General features: G+C 41.4%; 1 long non-coding RNA gene across 2 annotated transcripts; it reads left to right on the top strand.

The window, feature by feature from the left end:
• The first annotated feature begins 19 nt into the window (after window positions 1–19).
• On the top strand, window positions 20–21,339 carry LOC119509319. Of its 2 annotated transcripts, none has more exons than XR_005211676.1 (3): window positions 20–662; window positions 1,372–1,719; window positions 21,127–21,339. It is a non-coding gene; the product is annotated as an uncharacterized LOC119509319 (long non-coding RNA). The 2 variants fall into 2 exon arrangements; XR_005211675.1 differs by lacking the exon at window positions 21,127–21,339 and adding an exon at window positions 1,842–2,622.
• Window positions 21,340–21,882: the final 543 nt, after the last annotated feature.

Genomic DNA, 21,882 nt, shown 5'->3' with positions numbered 1-21,882 from the left:
GCGTGCGGGACCCGGCGTGCGGGCCGGAGCGTCCGTCAAGCGGGGGCCGAGGGGGCGGCGGTGGCTGGGCTGCTGGAGCTGGTGGCGCGGATGGCGTCCGATGCCCCAGCTTGCCTAGGCGGCGCTTTCCCGCCGCGGTGAGCCCGGACGTCCCGCGGGGCTGGGAGCCTCCTGTGGAGCCCGGGCGGTCGCCAGCCCGGTAGCCCGGATGTCGCTGCCCCCGCGGCGGGCTCGACGCGCTCCTGGGCCCTGAGACGGATCCTCTTAAAGGAACCGCGCAGCGCTCGACTGATGCGGGTGGAGGGGGCACTTCTGCCCTCGGTGGGCGGCCCCCGCCCCAGGGAAGTCCCCCCTCTTCCGGCTGGGCCGTGGGGGAGCGGGCGCCCCCGCCCGGATGGCCGCCGAGGGCCGCGGAGGCCGGGTTTCCCCGGGCCGGGCAGTGGCCGGTGGCGCCTCCTGTGATTGGCCGAGGCGGAGGAGACGCAGGACATTGTCTGGTCGCCGTCGCTGTCCTGCCCAGCAGCCTCTCGGGTCTCGGGGGGGTGCGGGGCAGGGGATCCTCGCCGCCCGGTTCCCGCCGCCCGGGGTCTTTCCCTGCTGGGAACGCCGCGGAGGGCAAATCTAACTTTTACAAGATCACAGATTCTGAGAATGGCCTAAAGGTACTGTTTCAAAATACAAAATCATCCTCCAGGGGAAATAAAATGATTGTGTTTGACAATACGGTTTCCCCCAAGTTTGAAAAGCGCTAAGATGAAAAGCATTAAAAGGATTTGAAAGGGGCCGACTTTAGTCTGTTACGGAAAAAGCTTGGAGTTTGTCTTCAAGATTTCCTTTAAATAGGAGTATGATAATTCATCTGCATGTCCGTAAAATTTTGAACCGAGTTTAATTTCTTCTGCATAAAATAGCCATGTCCTTGACAGCACAGCTTCACTGGTTCTCAGTTTCCACAAATGTAAAACGAAGACTCTAACTGGGTATCTCTGAGCTTGCTTCCGTTGTTAAAATACATTGATTCTGATTCTAGGCTTAGACATGTTGAAATAGAAATTTTAGAAATTCTAGACCTAGACATAGAAATCTTGAAAGAGTCTTAAGTGTTGGATCATATGTTAAGGCCTTCATGAAACCTTTTGCAGAGCCCTTGAGATTATAGTTGTCAGGTTATCTCTGAAAATAGATTGGAGTTATTTAAGTGGGATGGTCTTTTAGCATGTGATTCTGTAGTAAAGAAAATTTGGAGAGGCAGGGAAATGCATTGAGATCAATCAGTTATTAATGAATGTGAAGAGGATTTTCTTTCATCCTAAAGAAGTTTTCTAGGTAACTGTAATAAAGAATAACCATCTTTCCTATTTTTTTCCCCAGTATCAAAGGACTGAGAAAAAGGCAAAGGAGTGAAATAAGAGATACCGTTGGAAAATGGTTGGAGAGTTTTGAATAAAATAAACTCGGTATTTGTTTTTTTTAAACTGGACAGGAAAATTAATGTAAAGTTAAAAACATACTTGATGCTGATATAGATAACCTTTTTTAGCTTGTTTCATGCCTTCTTCCAAATAATAATAATAAATCAGTGATTTCATTTAATTGAGCAAACAAGAATTACAGACATGGAAATGACAAACAAATGAAGGAAGGAAAGCATCCAGAAAAGAAGATAAATTTAATGGACATGATTCATTGCAAGAGACATGATCTCATTTCTTATTAGAGGTATTTCCACTAAACAAGATTTGAAATTAAGTAAATTTGTTTTACAGTCTATCCTCAAAATTATCCTAATTTGATATATCAACCTTTTTTCTTTTCTTTTCTTTTCTTTTTTTTTTTTTGAGGTATGGAAAAGGGATGAGATGCAAGGAAATTTTCCTGGCTTCTCACCACTCATCCGTCATAATTTAGGACTAAAAAAGCAGAATTCATCAGCACAAAGATACCAGCCATCCCCAGAAATGAATAGTTGTATGGGAGAGGCCAGTTTAGTTTGGATTATTTCAACTTCTAGTATTCAAATGGTTGATATTTATAATTAAACTGATTTACCTTAAAATGTATTGAATAAAGGATTTCTAATAAACACATAGCAAGTAATTGGAGATTTTTCCCCAGCAAAGTCCTTGAGATTTTTGCTTGGCAGCATTGGTATACGGCAAGCTCTCTTCTACATGCTTTAACACAGTATCTTATTTAATCCTCAAAAAAAAGTAGAGAGATTTTAAAATTATTATCCCCATTTTAATATGAGGAATTGAAGCTTCAGAGGTGAAGCAGCTCACCCAGGGTCAGAGAGTTGGTGGACATAGAGCCAGAATTCAGGCCTAAAAGTCTCTGACTCCTCTTGAAGTGTGTGGTTCTGCATTTGCAACCACTCACTAAACAGACTTACTTATTTCTATGGATATGAAGATTTTGCAGTTTATTGATTATTAATCCCCTGTTTATCCATTTGATCAATTTACCCATTTAAACATTTTTGCATTAGCACTTTCATTCATTTATATTTCAGATGACTACAGGAATATAAGATTGCCATCAAATTTATTTTAGTACAGAAGCCAAGTATCCCTATAATTTTATTTTTAATTAGGGAAGTTGTGAGTTTACAAAACAGTCATGGATAAAATACAGGATTCCCGTACATCATCCCCACCAACAACTTTCACTGGTGTGGAACATTTACTATTAATGATAGCATTTTAAAAATAAATTGTACTTTTATTTTTTTAACAGTAATTACCTTTGTTACAATTGATGAAAGATTATTAAAATAGTTCTATCTTTTGTCCATTATTTACATTAGGTGTCTTTTTTCCCCATATACCACCCTATTACTCCCACCTTGTTTTAGTATCATAATTTGTCATAATTCATGAAAGAACATTCTTATAGTTGTACTAATAACTATAATCCATTGTCTACAATAGAGTTCACTGTTGTACAGTCCTATGTTTTACCTTTCAATTTTTATTCTAGTAATTTATACATCTTAAAGTTTCTTCTTTTAACTACATTTGCCTATATAGTTCAGTGCTGTTGATTACATTCACAATATTGTGATAACATCACCACCATCCATTTCCAAACCTTTACCATCCACCTAAATATGAATTCTGTACAAGTTAAGTATCAACTTCCCATTCTCTAATCCCAATCTATCTCCTGGTAACCTATATTCTAAATTCCAACTCTATGAGTGTGCCTATGACAATTAGTTCCTAACGGCGAAAAAATACAGTATTTGTCCTTTTCTGTCTGGCTTATTTCACTCAACATGTCTTCAAGTTTCATCCATGTTGTCACATGCATCAGGACTTCATTCTTTTTACAGCTGAATAATATTCTATTGTATGTATATACCACATTTTGTTTATCCATTCATCAGTTGATGGGACATTTGCGTTGCTTCCATCTTTCGGCAATTATGAATAATGCCGCTATGAACATTGGTGTGCAAATGTCTCACGCACATCCCTGCATTCAGTTCTTCTGGGTATACACCTAGTAGTGGGATTGCCAGATCATATGGCAATTCTATACCTAGCTTCCTGAGGAACCACCAAACTGTCTTCCACAGTGGCTGCACCATTTTACATTCCTGCCAGTAATGAATGAGTGCTCCTATTTCTCCAAATCCTCTCCAATCCTTGTTGTTCTGGTTTGCTAATATTGACATTATACAAAATACCAGAAATGGATTGGCTTTTATAAAGATGATTTATTTGGTTACAGATCTACAGTCCTAAGGCCATAAAAGTGTCCAAACTGAGGCATCAACAAGAAGATACCTTCAGTGAAGAAGGGCCAGTGTTGTCCAGAACACCTCTGTTAGCCAGGAAGGCATGTGGCTGGCCTTCAATTGACGCCACATGCCTTTTCACTTTCTTGACAAAATCCTTTGATACACGGAAGTTTTTAATTTTGAGGACGTCTCATTTATCTTTTCTTTCATTGCTTGTGCTTTCGGTGTAAAGTCTAAGAAACCATTGCCTACCTCAAGATCTTGAAGATGCTCCCCTACATATTCTTCTAGAAGTTTTATAGTCTTGGTTCTTATATTTGGGTCTTTGATCCATTTTGAGTTTATTTTTGTATAAGGCATGAGATACAGGGGTCCTCTCTCATTCTTTTGCATATGGCTATTCAGTTCTCCCAATACCATTTGCTGAAGAGACTATTCCTTTCCAGTTGAGTGGACTTGGCAGCCTTGTCAGTAATCAACTGGCCATACATGTGAGGGTCTTTTTCTGAACTCTCAATTCCATTCCATTGGTTGATGTATCTTTATGCCAGTACCGTGCTGTTTTCACCAATGTAGCTTTGTAATATGCTTTAAAGTCAGGAAGTGTGAGACTTAGTTCTTTTTCAAGATATTTTTGGCTATTTGTGGTCCCTTACCCTTCCAAAAATATTTGATAATTGGCTTTTCCATTTCTGCAAAGTAGGCTGTTGGAACTTAGTCTTCCAATCCATGAACACAGAATATCCTTTCATTTATTTAGGTCTTCTTTGATTTCTTTCAGCAATGTTTTGTAGTTTTCTGTGTACAAGTTCTTTACATCTTTGGTTACATTTATTGCAAGATATTTGATTATTTTAGTTGTTATTGTAAGATGAATTTTTGTCATGATTTCCTCCCCAGATTGCTCCTTGCTAGTGTATAGGAACACTACTGATTTTTTGTGAGTGTTGATTTTGTATCCTGCCACTTTGCTGAACTCATTATTAGCCCTAGTAGCTTTGTTGTAGATATTTCAGGTCTTTTCTATAAATACTATCATGTCATCTGCAGGTAGTGAAAGTTTTACTTGTTCCTTTCCAATTTGGATGACTTTTGTCTTTTTTTCTTGCCTAACATCTCTGGCTAGAACTTCTAGCAAAATGTGAAATAACAGTGGCAACAGTGGGCATCCTTGTCCTGTTCCAGATCTTAGAAGGAAGGCTTTCAGCCTTTCACCATTGAGTATGATGTTAGCTGTGGAGTTTTCATATATGCCTTTTATCATGCTGAGGAAATTTCTTTCTATCCCTATTTCTTGAGGGGTTTTTGTCAACAAAGGATTCTGGATTTGTCACGTGCCTTTTCTGTGTCAATTGAGATGATCATGTGTTTATTGTGGTGTAATGCATTAATTGATTTTCTTGTTTTGAATCACCTTACATACCTGAAAGAAAACCCACTTGATCATGGTGTGTAATTCTTTTAATGTGCAGTAGGATTTGATCTGCAAGTATTTTGTTGATGACTTTTGCATCTATATTCATAAGAGAAATCAGTCTGTAATTTTTTTTTCTTGTAGGATCTTTATCTGGCTTTGGTGTTACGGTGATGTTGGCTTCATAGAATTAGTTAGGTAGTGTTCCCTCCTCTTCAATTTTTCCAAAGAGTTTGAGCAGGATTGGTATTAATTCTTCTTGGAATGATTGGTAGAATTCACCTGAGAATCAGTCTGGTCCTGGGCTTTTCTTTATTGGGAGGTTTTTGATGACTGATTCAATCTTGTAATTGGTCTATCGAGGTATTCTGTTTCTTCTAGAGCCAGTGTAGGTTGGTCGTGTGTTTATAGGAATATGTCCATTTCATCTAAGTTGTCTAATTTGTTGGCATACAGTTTGTTTCTAGTATCTTCTTATGAACCGCTTTTATTTCTGTGGGGTCAGAAGTAATGTCCCCCCTCTCCTTTCTGACTTTATTTATTTGAATCTTCTCTCTTTTTTTCTTTGTAAGTCTAGCTAAAGTTTGTTGATTTTATTGATCTTCTCAAAGAACCAACTTTTGGTTTTTAATTCTGATTTTTTTATTCTCAATTTCATTTGTTTCTGTTCTAATCTTGGTTATTTCTTTCCTTCTGCTTGCTTTGGGATTGATTTGCTTTTCTTTTCTTAGTTCCTCCAGGTGTGCTGTAAGATCTTGGATTTTAGCTCTCTCTTCTTTTTTAATGTAAATGTTTAGGGCCATATATTTCCCTCAGCACTGCTTTCTCTGCATTCTGTAAGTTTTGATATGGTGTGTTTTTTGTTTTTGTCTTGAGATATTTACCGATTTCTGTTGCAACTTCTCTTTGACCCACTGATTGTTTAAGACTTCATTGTTTAACTTCCAGATATATGTGATTTTTCCAGTTTTCTGCTTTATTGACTTCCAGCTTTATTCCATTGTTATTAGAGAAAGGGCTTTGTATAATTTCAATCAGTTTAAATTTATTGAGACATGTTTTGTGACCCAACATGTGGTCTATTCTGGAGAATGATCCATGAGCACTTGAGAAGAATGTATATCCTATTGTTTGTGGGTGCAATGTTCTGTATGTGTCTGTTAGGTCTAGTTCATTTATCATATGGTTCAAGTTCTCTGTTTCCTTATTGATCCTCTGTCTGTTTGTCTATCTATTGCTGAGAGTGGTATATTGAAGTTTCAACTATTATTGTACACACACATCTATTTCTCCTTTCTGTTTTGCCAGTGTTTGCCTCATGTATTTTGGGGCACCAGGGTTAGGTGCAAAAATATTTATGATAGTTATTTCTTCTTGGTAGATTTCCCTTTTTATTAATATATAGTGTCTTTCTCTGTCTCTTATAACACTTTTGCATTTAAAGTCTATATTAGCTGATATTAGTATAGCTACCCCAGTTCTTTTTTGGTTACTGTTTTCATGAAATATTTTTTCCAACCTTTCACTTTCAACCTATTTATGTCTTTTGGTCTAGGGTGGGTCTCTTGTAAACAGCATATAGTTGGATCATACTTTTTTAAATCCATTATGTCAATCTGTGTCATTTGATTGGGGCATCTAATTTGTTAACATTCAGTGTTACTACTAAAAAGGCAATACTTACTTCAGCTATTTTATCTTTTGGCTATGAGTATCCAGAATCTTTTTAATTTGGTCAACAGTTTCTTTTATTTCCCTACGATCATCTATTTTTTTTATTTACTCTTGCAGTTTCTTCTTTATGCTCTTCTAGGCTCTTCTTCATGTCTTTTATATCGTGTGCCATGCTCTTCTTCATGTCCTTTACATCCTGTGCCATGCTCTCATTATTTGTCTTTAGTTCTTCCATTAATTGCTGCAAGTACTCTGTCTCCTCTGATCTTTTGATTTGGGTGTTTGGGTTTGGGTTATCCATATCATCTGTTTTTTCATATGCTTTAAAATTTTCTATTGTTTTTGGCCTCTTGGCATTTGCTTAACTTGATAGGGTTCCTTTAGGATATGTATGCTAATTGAAACACTTCTCTCTAATTTGTCAGATCTACAGCTTGGTGGTGTACACTTTCTCTAACTAACCAGCAGGAGGCATCTGTGAACCACCTATTCCCCTCAAGCCAGTTCTCACCAACTTTGTCTTTGTGGTGTGTGGGGGTCTGATTCTTGTGGGGTCCAGTTGGTGCACCAGTTTTGCGTGCGTAGTTGGTACTGTCCGCCCTGAATGTGGGGTGTGTGTCTGAGTGGTTAGGGAGCAAGGGCTGCTTTAACAATCAAACCTCCCAGGTGTTCCTGGAGACTTAAGGCTGTTCCAAGAGTCTAAACCTTCAGTTTGGTCTTGCCACAGATTGTCTCTGCCACAGACCCACAAGTCCTTGGTATTGGTTTATGGTCCCTGGGATTTCCGAGTGGTTCCCTCTTCCAAGCTGTGCCCTTCTAGGGCCTCTGCTGAGGGAAGGCTGTGCTATGTCACAAGTGTGTGCCAACCCTCAAGGGAAGTTCTGGGCCGCAGCGCTGTGTAAGGGCATTCCCAGCCTGCTGAAAGGATGGCTGAATACGGTGTGTTTATTTCCCCCTTTTCGCACCGCTCTGCCTTCCTAGCATCAGGACAATTAGCTACAGGTACGCAAAAGGCTATTGTCCACACTAGATATTGTAGCAACACTTCCCATCGCACTGGATTTTTTTGGAGCAACTCTGGGCTGTGGCTCTGGCGCTGGGCAGGAGCGTTCCCAGCCCACCGGGAAGATGGCTGCAAGGGGCATGGTTTTTTCCCCTTTTGGCTAACTTCTGCCTGCCTCGCTCCTAGACTATTAGCAGTGGGTGCATGAAAGGCTATCGTCCATGCCAGATACTGAGGTGTACTCACAGGCTGTGGAGATGCCATTCCTGCTGTGCTTCCCTGTGTGGTTCTCGCTGCTGTATCCGCAGCCGCTTTTGGGTTTTTAAAAAAGAACTAGTCTGCCTCCAAACACCAACCCACAGTTTCCCCACACTGCAGTGTGGCTGCCAGACACTCAGCAGCCCTACTCACTCGCTTCAGAATGCAGACTCCCGATTTCACCATGTGCATGGTCCCTGTGGATTTAGGAGACCTTGTCCAGCTGGTGTATCGCCGGAACTGGTGTTCTGGGTGATTTTCTGGCTTTTATCTAATATTTTTCACGGAGGTGTTTTTTTGCCCTGTCTCTCCTAACTGCCATCTTCCGTAGGTCCAGATCCATTTTTACTTACAGATTTTATGCTGTGATCTCAGGCATTCCTCCAAATTCAGGGTGGTGTATGATGAGTAGACAGTCATGTTTGACCCCTGCAGTTATTCCGGTTTATTCACTAGTTGTTTCTGGTTTTTTTAGTTGTTCCAGGGGGACTACTTGGCTTCCACTCCTCTCTGTGCCGCCATCTTAGATCTCCTCTCTGTTGTTTCTTTTTATATTTTCTTCTTTATGCTCACACAGTGTCTTACTACTATCCTTTATCTCTTTAATCATATGATCTGGTGTGCTAAAGCTGCCATTATGCAAAATAACAGGAATGGACTGGGTTTTACAAAGGGGATGTATTATGTTACAAATTTACAGTTCTAAGGTCATAAAAGTGTTCCAACTAAGGCATCAACAAGAGGATACCTTCACTGAAGAAAGGCCAGTGGCATCCAGAACACCTCTGTCAGTTGGGAAGGCACGTGGTTGGCGTCTGCTGGTCCTTTGCTCCCAGATTCTGGTTTCGACATGGCTTTCTCCAAAATGTCTCTGGGCTTCTGTGTCTCTTAGCTTCTCTCAGCTCCATGGGCATCCTTGCTTGTCTCCCAGGAAGTTTCTCTCTAAGCATCTGGGATCCTCACTTAGCTTCTCTGAGGCAAACTCTGGGCTTCATATCTTAGCTTAGCATCTCCAAACATTTTCCTGTCTGCATCTCCAGGAGTCTGGTTCTGTGTCAGCTATTTGCTTCTCCTGGGGGCATACTGTGGAGTACATATCTGAGGGAGAAGTTGTCCTCCTCAGCTTCTCTGAGCTCCTCCTTTCCATGAGCTCTCTTGAAGGACTCCAGTAAACTAATCAAGACCCACCCTGTTGGGTGGCCTCACACCTCCATGGAAATGAACTTATCAAATGGCACACCCCACAAGATTGGATTAAAGAATCATGGCTCTTCTGGGGTCCATAACAGCTTCAAACCAGCACATCATATTTTCCTTTATCTCCCTGAATCAATTAAGGAGATTTTTTTGAACATCTTTGGTTAGTTCCAAAGTCTGTCTTCTCTGAAATTTTAATTTGTTCCCTTGACAGGGCCATACTTCCTTTTTCTTAGTATGACTTTTAATTTTTTGCTGATGTCTAGGCATCTGATTATTTTCATGAATTTACTCTGAAGGCCAGTTCTCTCTTGCCTAGGGTTTTCATTGTTGATTGGCTGTGTGTTAAGTCTCCCTTCACTGAACTTATTCTAGACCTTTAGAATAGCCTGTGTTTGATCCGATTTTTTCAGTTTTTCTTCATTTGATTCTTTTTTTTTTTTTAATCATCATTTTATTGAGATATATTCACATACCACGCAGTCATACAAAACAAATTGTACTTTCGATTGTTTACAGTACCATTACATAGTTGTACATTCATCACCTAAATCAATCCCTGACACCTTCATTAGCACACACAAAAAAATAACAAGAATAATAATTAGAGTGAAAAAGAGCAATTGAAGTAAAAAAGAACACTGGGTACCTTTGTCTGTTTGTTTCCTTCCCCTACTTTTCTACACATCCATCCATAAACTAGACAAAGTGGAGTTTGGTCCTTATGGCATTCCCAATCCCATTGTCACCCCTCATAAGCTACATTTTTATACAACTGTCTTCGAGATTCATGGGTTCTGGGTTGTAGTTTAATAGTTTCAGGTATCCACCACCAGCTACCCCAATTCTTTAGAACCTAAAAAAGGTTGTCTAAAGTGTGCGTAAGAGTGCCCACCAGAGTGATCTCTTGGCTCGTTTCTTCATTTGATTCTTGCCCTGGATATGTGTACCATTTTTTTTAAAAAAATTCATTTTATTAAGATATATTTACATACCGTGCAGTCATACAAAACAAAACATACATTTGATTGTTCACAGCACCATTACATAGTTGTACATTCATCACCTAAATCAATCTCTGACACCTTCATTACCACACACAAAAATAATAAGAATAATAATTAAAGTGAAAAAGAGCAATTAAAGTAAAAAAGAACACTGGGTGCCTTTGTCTGTTTGTTAGTTAGTTTGTTTGTTTCCCTTCCCCCATTTATCTACTCATCTATCCATAAACTAGACAAAGGGGAGTGTGGTCCATATGGCTTTCCCAATCCCATTGTCACCCCTCATAAGCTACATTTTTATACAATTGTCTTCGAGATTCATGGGTTCTGGGTTATAGTTTGATAGTTTGTGGTACCATTTTTAAGATTTCACTTTTTGTGCAACAGTTTCACCCCCACAAGAAAGCTTGCTTTCCTCTGTTCCTTCTCCAGAAATCTTGATTTGTCCTGTTTCTTTTTGTTTTGCCTCTATAGTTTTTTCTTTACACTCTTTCATTGTCTCTAACTGCTTTTCCCTGGAGGGCAAATTTTCTGGGAGGAGGGTCACACTAAGGAGGACACTTACAAGGCAGTATCCTCCAGGCAAAACAGGGTGAGGAACTCACAAAAGGGGTGCAGACTAGGGCCAGAGTACCCTGGGGAGGGGTCAGGAAGGATACCAAAAGCCTCTGATGTCTCTCTGAAGCTGCACTTTCCTGGCCTGCCCAGCAGATGCCACCCTTCAGCAAACTGTTCCCTGCAGCCCTATGCAAGCACTATGTCTTTAAACCTGCATCACCTCTGCCCATCAGGGGCAGGGTTGAAGCAATGGATGCCACTGCCTTTGTCCAGGGTGTGTTGAAACAGCAGCTCAGAGCAGGGACCCAGTGGTCTGAATTTGCTAATCAAAAGCTGTGATCACACTTGGCCGTGCACACCCATGTTCTTGGGGAAGAGGATTTTTATGTCCCTTTCTGAATGCAGCAGCCAGCCAGGGACTGGATCCCAAGGGGGCCTACTGTAAATGTAGGGGTGGACACCAGGAGGTGCCATGCAGAGAGAGTTACTCACTGTTCTTTACCATAGTTCATTGGCCTCTTCCTCCTGCTCCTCCCTGGATGCTGTGCAGTGTTCTCCTGGCCTCCCAGAACAGTTGATTCAGATAGTCCTTGGCTGTTTAATAGGTGCTTTGGTGGAATGACTAAGGCCTGGAGCTCCCTACTCAGCCATCTTCCCCAGAAGTCATTCCCTATAATTTTAAACAGATATATCCCCGTCAAACTTACATCTTTGGTCTTCTTTTAAACGGAGCAGGGGAGGTGAACTTTGTCATGAATAGTGGCCCATGGGAAGGTCTTCCCAGCCTCTGCATTCTTTACCCTTTCTAGTTCTTTCTTTTTCTTCTTTCAGACAGATGGCTTCATCAAGCCCCTCTACCTATTGGCCAAGTTTGCTGCCTCTGGAGGGCATCTGTTTCAGAAGAGAGGCTGGTTTATCCAATCATTCAGTTATTCTTTGAGCACTTACAAGTTACCCAATCCTTCAAACAACGGAGCAGGGAGGAGGAGCCAAAAATGCAAGACAGGAATTTGGGGGGTTCAGTAGCATAAATCTGAGACAAAGAATGAAGCCTTTAAGACTCTTTTGCCTTCCTTCTTTCAGTCTGTACCTTGGCTGATATGCCAAGAACAACCAAGGCTAATGGGTTGCTTCCCCTCACTTTTACCTTGATCTCCTCTTTAGGTGCTAGTTCTAGAGTTTGAGGACATCAACGTTCTTTGCCCTTATAATGCTCATTTGTAGCTCTGCCAAAGATGGGGGTTGGGGGGTGTCAAGGAGGGTGGTTAGTGTCAAATGAATTCCAGTTGTTGCTTGTTAGCAGCTCCTGAATAAGGAGGGTTAAGAAATTAGAGAAAAAATTATTTTGATGGGAACATTTGTGACTCAGGGCTAACTGTTTAACTTTTTTGATTAAGGATCAGTGTTGGGATTTGATGCTCTGAGGGCTGAGACAAACAAAAGGACTGTACACTGCCATGCCCCCACCCTCACTGTGTGCCCCTGTCCTCTTTTACTCTTGGACAACAAACCATTCGCCACCTCCCACTGAACAGGAGCAAGCAGTACAGGAGGAAGGACAGCAGCTGGTGAACCAACCCAGCGAGTCCCACCATCTTTACTGGGTGACACACAGGGCTTTTGCAGTCTCTTAACATCAAGATGTCCCTTGAGGCAGGGGGACAGCATGCTTGAGTACAGATAACCCCCAGGACCTCTCATTAGCTAATGTTTGTGTCATTTTCCTCTTCTTTTCATTTTTCTAACAGCGTCCCATAACTTAGCTTTTGCATCTGCTATTCCTCAAGTCCAAGAATTAAAACGTCTCGCATATGTGTAAAAATATCTTAGCATCTAATGACAAGCACCGAGTCACATTTGTACCAGTCTTTGTACTATATCTTTGTACTTGTACTTGTCAGTGCTGAACAGGTTTGTGGTTAAGCTGGGTTTCTATTATCCTATCTTACTCTTACGATCCTTTGAGATAGACATCTTTGTCCCTGCGAAAAATCCTGTGCACATGTAGACGGCTGGTTCCAGATGAACAGCTCAAAAGTTCTGGGTGCCGCTCTCCTTTGTACAAACCCCACTCTCCATGCACACTAGTGCTGCTCCCTTAATACATGACTAGCACAGGTGTTAAGAAAAGTCCTTTGCTTGCTTTGACTCACTTGCCTGGAACCTGAGGCTATATCTCTTTGCTCTATGCCCTTGTAGCTCTCTGAAGGGAAAAATGCTTATTTTCTGCATCCCAAGTGTGGTGGCCTGGAGATATGCACCTCAGAAACATACGTTTCTTAAACTTAATCCATTCCTATGGGTTCTAATGGATTCTTAGAAACGGATTCTTAATTCACTCTAAACTTAGTGTTCACTGTGAAACTGAATATTATTTCATTTTTTAAAAAATGAGTATCATTTAAGAAGCATTATATATACACTGATACTATCTAGTAGGACTCACTTTTTTTTTTTTTTCTACCTTGTTTATCTTTTTATTCTTGGTCAGCCTCCTCTTCCAGTTCCCTCGGAGTCTCTTCCAAATCTTAAGCACCTCTTCAAGCTCCATCTTGCACATCCATCCCATCTCACGCTCTTCTTACTTCACAGGGAAAACTGAGGTTCTCAAGTGTGAAACACCTCTTTATCCTGCTTTCTACAATTACATCCATCCATCCACATTTCCTCCCACACAAGGGCAAACCCTCCAGCTCTTCATTCCCTCTCTCTCCCTTCTTGAGATCATTTCATCATCATTTTCCCTTTCATTTATGTGTACATTTTTCACTGACACCTTCCACTCTGCCGAGAGACATCATCAGGTCTCTCCAGCTCTAAAATCTCTCCACTTGGTATTCTCTCCATTTACCAGATTTCTCCTTTCTTCACAGTTCAACTTTTCCAAAAAGTTGTTTGTATACCTGAAAATTCACCTTCCATTTGATCACCAGCAAGGCACCCTCGCCCTCAGAGTCCCCACTAAACCCGTTAGAAAGTTCCCCAGAAACTTCCACTGGCCACATACACAGACACCCTAACTAAGGCCCCTATTCACTTGCCCTCTGTGCAGTGTGTGATGCCCCTCCATGACATTGGCTGCTGCGATACCGCTCTTGGAGGGTTCTCGCCTTATCTCGTTATCCCCATCCTTCCCCTACCTCTGAAGTCAGTGCTTCCTGGTTGTCATTGGTTGTCCCCCCCCGCCCCCACGTATCATGGCACATGTAATAATGATAAAATTTGTTTGGACACTGGATATGCTGGTTTGAATGTATTATGTCCCCCAGAAAAAGCCATATTCTTTGATGCAATCTTGTGGGGCAGACATATTAGTGGGGATTAAGTCGGAACGTTTGGATTAGGTTGTTCCCATGCAAATGTGCTCCACCCAACTGTGGGTGATGACTCTGACTGGATAATTTCCATGGAGGTGTTGGTCCACCCATTCAGGGTGGGTCTGAATTAAATTACTGGATCACTATATAAGATCAGACAGAAGGAGCAAGCTAGTATAGCCAAGAGGGACACTTTGAAGAAAGCACAGGAGCTACAGATGAGAGACATTTTGAAGACAGCTGTTGGAAGCAGAATCTTGCTCCAGAGAAGCTAAGAGAGGACAAATGCCCCAAGAACAACTGAGAGTGACATTTTGAAGAGGAGCTGTGGCCTAGATAGCAACGTCCTGGGAGAAAACCATTTTGAAACCAGAACTTTGGAGCAGACGCCAGCCACGTGCTGTCCCAGCTAATAGAGGTTTTCTGGACACCATTGGCCATCCTCCAGTGAAGGTACCTGATTGCTGATGTGTTACCTTGGACACTTTATGGCCTTGAGACTTTAACTGTGTAACCAAATAAACCCCCTTTTATAAAAGCCAATCCATCTCTGGTGTTTTGCATTCTGGCAGCATTAGCAAACTAGAACACTGGAGTAACTGGTTGAAGCTGCTCCAGCATGAAAGATAAACCAGGGGCTCCTGGTGCTCCTGCCGAGGAATCCACCAATTTCACCACCTGCCTAGAATTAACTAGCAGCAAATTAGTTGAGAAGGTTTGCGCAAGGTGGTCCAGCATATTTTTGTCACATATGGTCATGTGACATACCTGTGGGAAATCTCATGTATGCCCAGTGTCAACTACTAGCAATGGTTCCACAGGAAATGATGACCTCGTTTTTTTGGAATAGTTGCCAAGTAGGAAGTGATATATGACTCTCCTCTCTCGCATGTCCCATGTATTAAATGTTTAATTCCTGTGGATTCTAGTCACTAGATATTAGTTCTCTTTCTTATATCCCCCTTAATGTACATTCCCCGTTCAGGCCTTCATCAACCTTCAACTGAGTTATTGCAACCAATCTGTCAGCTGCTCGCCCATCCTCCAGATTCACAGGGAGATCTTTTTTTTTTTTTTATCTTCATTTTATTGAGATATATTCACATACCACACAGTCCTACAAAACAAATCGTACATTCGATTGTTCACAGTACCATTACATAGTTGTACATTCATCACCTAAATCAATCCCTGACACCTTCATTAGCACACACACAAAAATCACAAGAATAATAATTAAAGTGAGAAAGAGCAATTGAAGTAAAAAAGAACACTGGGTACCTTTGTCTGTTTGTTTGTTTCCTTCCCCTATTTTTCTACTCATCCATCCATAAACTAGACAAAGTGGAGTGTGGTCCTTATGGCTTTCCCAATACCATTGTCACCCCTAATAAGCTACATTTTTATACAATTGTCTTTGAGATTCATGGGTTCTGGGTTGTAGTTTGATAGTTTCAGGTATCTACCACCAGCTACCCCAATTCTTTAGAACCTAAAAAGGGTTGTCTAAATTGTGCATAAGAGTGCCCACCAGAGTGACCTCTTGGCTCCTTTTGGAATCTCTCTGCCACTGAAGCTTATTTCATTTCCTTTCACATCCCCCTTTTGGTCAAGAAGATGTTCTCCATCCCACAATGCTGGGTCTAGATTCCTCCCCGGGAGTCATATTCCACGTTGCCAGGGAGAGTCACTCCCCTGGGTGTCTGATCATAGGGAGATCTTTTAAACCTAACACCATTCTTACCAGTTGCCTGCTTATAGCTCTGCCACCATTCTCTGGTGTTTATGGTATTAAGTTCAAACTCCACAGCACGTAACATGTAGATATAAATCAGTCAAATGAGATAAAACAAGGGAGCTGGAAGAGCTAAGAAAAGAAAGTCAGGACAAAATATCATTTTAGAAGTAATACATATAAAAGAAATAGCAAAGAGAGCCTAATTTACATAGTAGCCAGCTTAGTGTGTGATGTGAACAGCAAGCTTAAGAAAATCATACAAACTTCAGTGGAACAAAACAAAGAAATAAAAGCAATTAGAAAAAGATGGAAGAGAGGCAACAAAGAGCCAGAATACTAATTTGTCAGACATGGTTGACTGTCGATCCAGTGGCCATGTCTTCCTTGCCTACCTCTTTCTATAGAGGATGAAAACAGCAAAATACTCAGTATCTTAGCCTCCTTAGGAAGAGGCATATCTTCTGACTTAAAAACATGTTGAAACTACTTTTAGTGAGAAAAGCAAGTAGTAGAAATGTACAGAAAAAAATATTGTGTGTATATATGTATACAATAAAATAGAATGGAAAAATCTTTAAAAAAAAGAATTTTTCTGTTTGCTCTGACAAACTGCCTTACAAAGGAGAATAAAAAACAAACAAACAAAAAAAACACACCCAAAAAACAAAACAACTCCACATCATGTTCTGTGAGGTTCTATTTGTCCCCAGCTCTATTCTCCAGGCTCCTTGGCTGTGCTACATGCCCTTGGCAGGGGCACTTTGAAGGACTTTCTCATCTGGGATCTTGTGTGTGCTGGCTTCTCTTTGGTTTAAACCATAGAAGACTGTCAGGAGACAGGATGGCAGGAAGAGGGAGGATGGGGTATTTATTCCACCTGCTCCCTCCTTGCTTCTGAAAGGATTTGCATCTTCAACTGACTTCTCTTGGGGGGCCAGTTCCCATGGCTTAGACATGACCAGACTCTGCTATTGCCATACTTTCTGCTTACCCCTGTGCTGGTTTCGATGTATTGTGGCCCCCAAAACACCATTATCTTTGATGCAATCTTGTGGAGGCAGACATATTAGTGTTGATTAGGTTGGAACCTTTGGATTAGGTTGTTTCCATGGAGATGTGACCCACCCAACTGTAGGTGATAACTCTGATTAGATAATTTCCATGGCGGTGTGGCCCTGCCCATTCAGCTTGGGCCTTGATTAGTTTACTGGAGCCCTATATAAGAGCACAAACAGAAGGAACTCAGGGCTGCAGCTGAGACAGACATTTGAAGACAGCCATTGGAAGCTGATGCAGACATTTGGAGAATGCCATTTTGAAATGCAACCTGGGAGCAAGCACACGCCAGCCACATGCCTTCCCAGCTAAGAGAGGGTTTCTGATGCCAGTGGTCTTTCTCCAGTGAAGGTACTGTTGACGCTTTACCTTGGACACTTTATGGCCATAAGACTCTAACTGTGTAACCAAATAAACCCCCTTTAGAAAAGCCAATCCATTTCTGGTGCTTTGCATAATGGCAGCATTAGCAAACTGGAACAGCCCCTCAGCCCACAGTGGTTGTGGCTTCCTACTGGGGACAGTGCCCTGAACTCTGCCCAAACCTCTTAAAAGTCTTTTCTAAAATCCCCAGTGAGTGTTTCCGTTGTTTCCTCCTGGGACCATGACTGAATCAGGGCTCCATCATGATCTGCCCCCAGTCTAAATCTCCAATTTCACCTTTGTCCTTTCCCTTCTGCAACCTTGTTCTCCGATCCAACAAACTAAACCTCTCCCCCCATCCCATATACACATACTTTGAACCTTGCCTATGCTGTTCTTTCTGCCAAGAATACTCTCCAAAGCCTTCCCTGACCTCCTTCCACCTAGACTGCCTCTATTATTGCATTTACCATGCTGTATTTTAATTGCTGCTTCACCTTCCCCAAACTGGAAACTCCTTGAGGTCAAAGATTTAATGTTTTACTCACCCATATGGACATCTTCAATGCTTAGCACAGTGCCTTATGCATCAGGAAATAATAGTGGAAGAAAAATTGAAAATGAGTTCTGTTTCCTCCATTGATTCCTTTTCTAGATTATTCTCTAGTTTTTCCAAATAAAATCAATTCCAAGTTTGAGATTGCCTTTATTTCAATCTCATCAGTATTTATGTAAATACAATTGTATCCCTCGGTTGATATTTACATGATAGTAATGCTTTTACCACATTTTATACAACAGACATGCTCCTGGAAAGCTGACTAAGGTAATATTTATAATTCAAGTGTTTTTTGTTTGTTTGTTTGTTTGTTTTTACTTAATGTTATTTGATTTCTTTAGTAGTGGTGAAGCTTTGTTCTTATAGAGCAAATAATCATTAAGTTATTTATTTTGGAAATGTTACTTTTTCTATCAGATTTGCCTCAAGGAAAGTAATTCTACATTGTATTCTGCTACACTATAAGTGGATGTGACTAGTGAAGTATCACTTTCACTGCCCTTGTCTGTAAATCTTAAAGTAAAGACAACCATATAACAGCAGCATTTTTCTTGAAGGTGATTCCACCGTCTGTGTGTTTTCAGCACTTAGAAAAGAGGGGGACAAACTTCTCCTGAATCCCTTACTTATGTTTCTCCAGCTCTAGCAGGGACATTTTCTGTAATTGGTTTTCCACATTTGCCAAGAGTCTGTTTCCACTTAACATTCAACATGTTTAACAGAAGTCTTGTAATAGTTCCAAAAATAATAAAAACCAGTCCCAAGAATAAAAATGATACATAGGCAAGGCATTGGTTTTTGTCATAGCTTTGGTTTTGTTAAGATCTTTTTAATAACTGTTAGTGTGCAATCATGTGGTAGAAATAAAAAGGTGTTCTCCATAGTAATAAAAACCCACTAAAGAAATAGAATAAATGATGTGTAAAGCGAAGAGTCTGCTGCTCAGAGAGGATCACAAACCACATTGAAGATATTCCTAGTATGGAGTGGACATCAAGATGCCCTGTGTGTCTCTTTATTGATACACATGGAAGGTCATGGTTACACCAAAGGATGCATCCTCCAAAGGAACAAAAGCTTCTTTGAGGTACAAGCTTCTGATTTATCTGTAAGGCTGGTGTGACGGTTAGATTCATGGGTCAATTTGGCCAGGTGATGGTGCTCAGGTGTCTGGTCAAGCAAGCACTGGCCTAACCATTACTGAAAGACATTTGTGGCTGATTAATAAACCAGAAGGCTGGTTTATTAAATCATCAGTCAATTGACTGCATTTGTGACTGATTACATCAACAAAGGTCATGTCTTCCACAATGAGAGAACTCAGTCAGCTCAATTTAATACAATCAGTTGAAGACTTTTAAGAGAGAAGAAATAGAACCTTCATTTCTTCTTTGGCTAGCCAGAGTCTCCTGAGGAATGCTTCGAACACCTTCATCCAAGTTGCCAGTTCACTGCCTGCCCTACTGAATTTGGACTCATGCATCCTGCCCTACGGATTTGGACCATTCATACTGCCCTACTAAATTTGGACTCATGCATCTTGATGGATTTGGACCCGTGCATACTGCCCTACTGAATTTGGACTCATGCATCCCCACAGTTGTGTGAGACATTTTTATGAAATCTTATATTGACAGATAACTACTGTTGGTTCTGTTTCCCTAGAGAACCCTAACTAATACAGCTGGGCTTAATCTGATGAAGTCTATTTCTCACATTGTCAAAGAGTAATATAAAAAAGCAACAACTAGCTTATATTCTATACCACTTCATTAGCCCCCTTGAAAAAGGTATTTCAAGTGCCCTCATGGTAGTTTCTCTGCATTCATAATTAGATGTTTGACAATGAAAAAATTTAGACTTCTTTTAAAACTATTATGGGAAAAAAAGCATCTTCAAGTGTTTGGGGTGGCTACACTTAGGGAGAGTTTAAAAATCCCACCACAAGATCAGAGGCATATGGCAAGCAGGTAACTGTGAAGCTGAAAAGAAAATCTCTATGGTTTCATGCAAAGAATTTTAACCATGTCTTCATTAGTAAATAGGAACCCCAAAGACCTGAGAACTGGGCAAGCATTAGAATTAACCCTGCCAAGGGAGGTTATCCCCTTGTCACTGTCAACTTGGAGCAGACATACCAGTGCTGGGGGTGGGATTCTATCCCTTGATTCACACCAATGACTGGTATGATAGTTTAAGGCTGCATGTGCCCCAGAAAGGATCATGTTCTTTTCATCCATTCCTGTGGGTATAAGGCTGCATGTTCCGCAGAAAGGACCATGTTCTTTTAATCCATTCCTGTGGGTGTAGACTTATTGTAGCTGGAACTTTTATTTTTACGTTATTTCAATTGAGATGTGATCCACCTCATTCAAGGTGGGTCTTAATCCTCTTACTGGAGTCCTTTTTAAGAGGATAAAAGACAAAAAGCCCAGAGAAATCTGGAGAAAAGCCCTGGAGAAGCTAAGAGACAACCCACAAAAAACACAGAGGAAGCCACTGAAGCCAGAAGCTGAAAGCAATGACATCTGGGACAGAAGGACTTGCAGACGCAGGCCATGTGCCTTCCCATGTGACAGAGGTGTCCCAGATGCCAGCAGCCTGTCTTCAGAGTCCAGGTATCATCCTGCTGATGCCTTGAATTGGACATTTTCACGGCCTAAAAGCTGTAAATTCTAAGTTAATAAATCCCCACTGTAAAGGCCAACCCATTCCTGGTATTTTGCATTTTGGCAGCTCTAGCAAACAAAAACAACTGGGAAATCCTTCTTTCCTCAAGTCCATCCCTGGCTTCCTTCTAGTTAGCCCATTGTTTTCCAAAAGACCTGGCTGATGGTGTGAATTAAAGGCCTTGCGGCTTAAAGTGTTGTCCAAGGAACAGCAGACTCCTTGGTGGAAGGGCTCCCCCGTCCCAGGACCCCCTAAACCCGAGTCTGCATTTTCACAGGGTGGCAGGGAATTCCTGTGCACGGGGCGGCGCCACCAGCCAGGCTGACTGTACGCTCCACACTGAGGATAAACACAAAGTGGGAATCCCCTGGTGTGTTCCGCATGTCATTTTAGTATACTTTGGGGGGAAAGATTTTTTGGAGGTAAAAAAGTAAAACTTACCTCTCACAGCTTACTAATACATGTAGTGGAGACTACATCATCACTTCCATGGGGGTACAAGGGGCGATGGTGGGATGTGTCTCTCAGAGGCTAAGTATTGTATTTTAAATCCTCCTCGTGTCTTTATAGGAAACCGCTCCTCATGTGGACTCATGATGGGGAAAGCTAGTAAATCAGTGAAAAAGCTAAATGCAAACAGTCTTCCGTTCATTCAAAACACGGAACCAATCTTGTCCTCTGGTGAGCGCACAAAGGGGAGGCGGAAGTCGCTGCCCCTCCGACTTCCGGAACTCCAGGGAACAGGGGGCGCACGCGCAGACCGGATCATCTGGCGCCCGAGGAGCAAGGCAGGGGGTTGGAAGTCGCCGTGGGACGTCGGGAGGCGCGGGTTGTGATTCCATGGCGGTGGAATCTGTGTTTGTAACATGCCCCAAACGTCTCTGACATGTGGAGAATGGACCTTAGCAGCAGAGAGAGCAGTTAGGAGCTTGGCATTACAGACAAGTTGGAAGGACCTTAACGGTGTCATGAGGGACAGTTTTAAGGTTATGGAGTCCATCCACCAACTCCCAGCCTTGCCCGCTATAGGTGGGTCGTTCACTCAGCAAACATTTGAGAGTCCAGTAGGCACAAGAACCTGTATTCCTATAAAGATCCTGTGCTTTGGGATTTGCCATTAGTATTAAAACAATCCAATTAACTAACGTTAGGAAGTTAATATGGGATTGCAATTTTTAATTTTTATTTTGTTAATTAACACACTAAAAAATACCACCCTAAAAGCAAGGTCTTAAATTAGTTTATTTTTAAATTTGTGTCTATTTGTTTTTTCTTAGGTCTGAGATGGATGGCAATGAAAGGTACATGTCTCTTCCCACAGACGTA

This window comes from Choloepus didactylus, chromosome 14 (genome assembly GCF_015220235.1).
Source record: "Choloepus didactylus isolate mChoDid1 chromosome 14, mChoDid1.pri, whole genome shotgun sequence".
In the NCBI taxonomy this organism is placed as follows: Eukaryota; Metazoa; Chordata; class Mammalia; order Pilosa; family Megalonychidae; genus Choloepus; species Choloepus didactylus.
The sequence above is the reverse complement of the archived record's forward strand: the minus strand, read 5'-3'. Positions and strand labels throughout refer to the sequence as shown.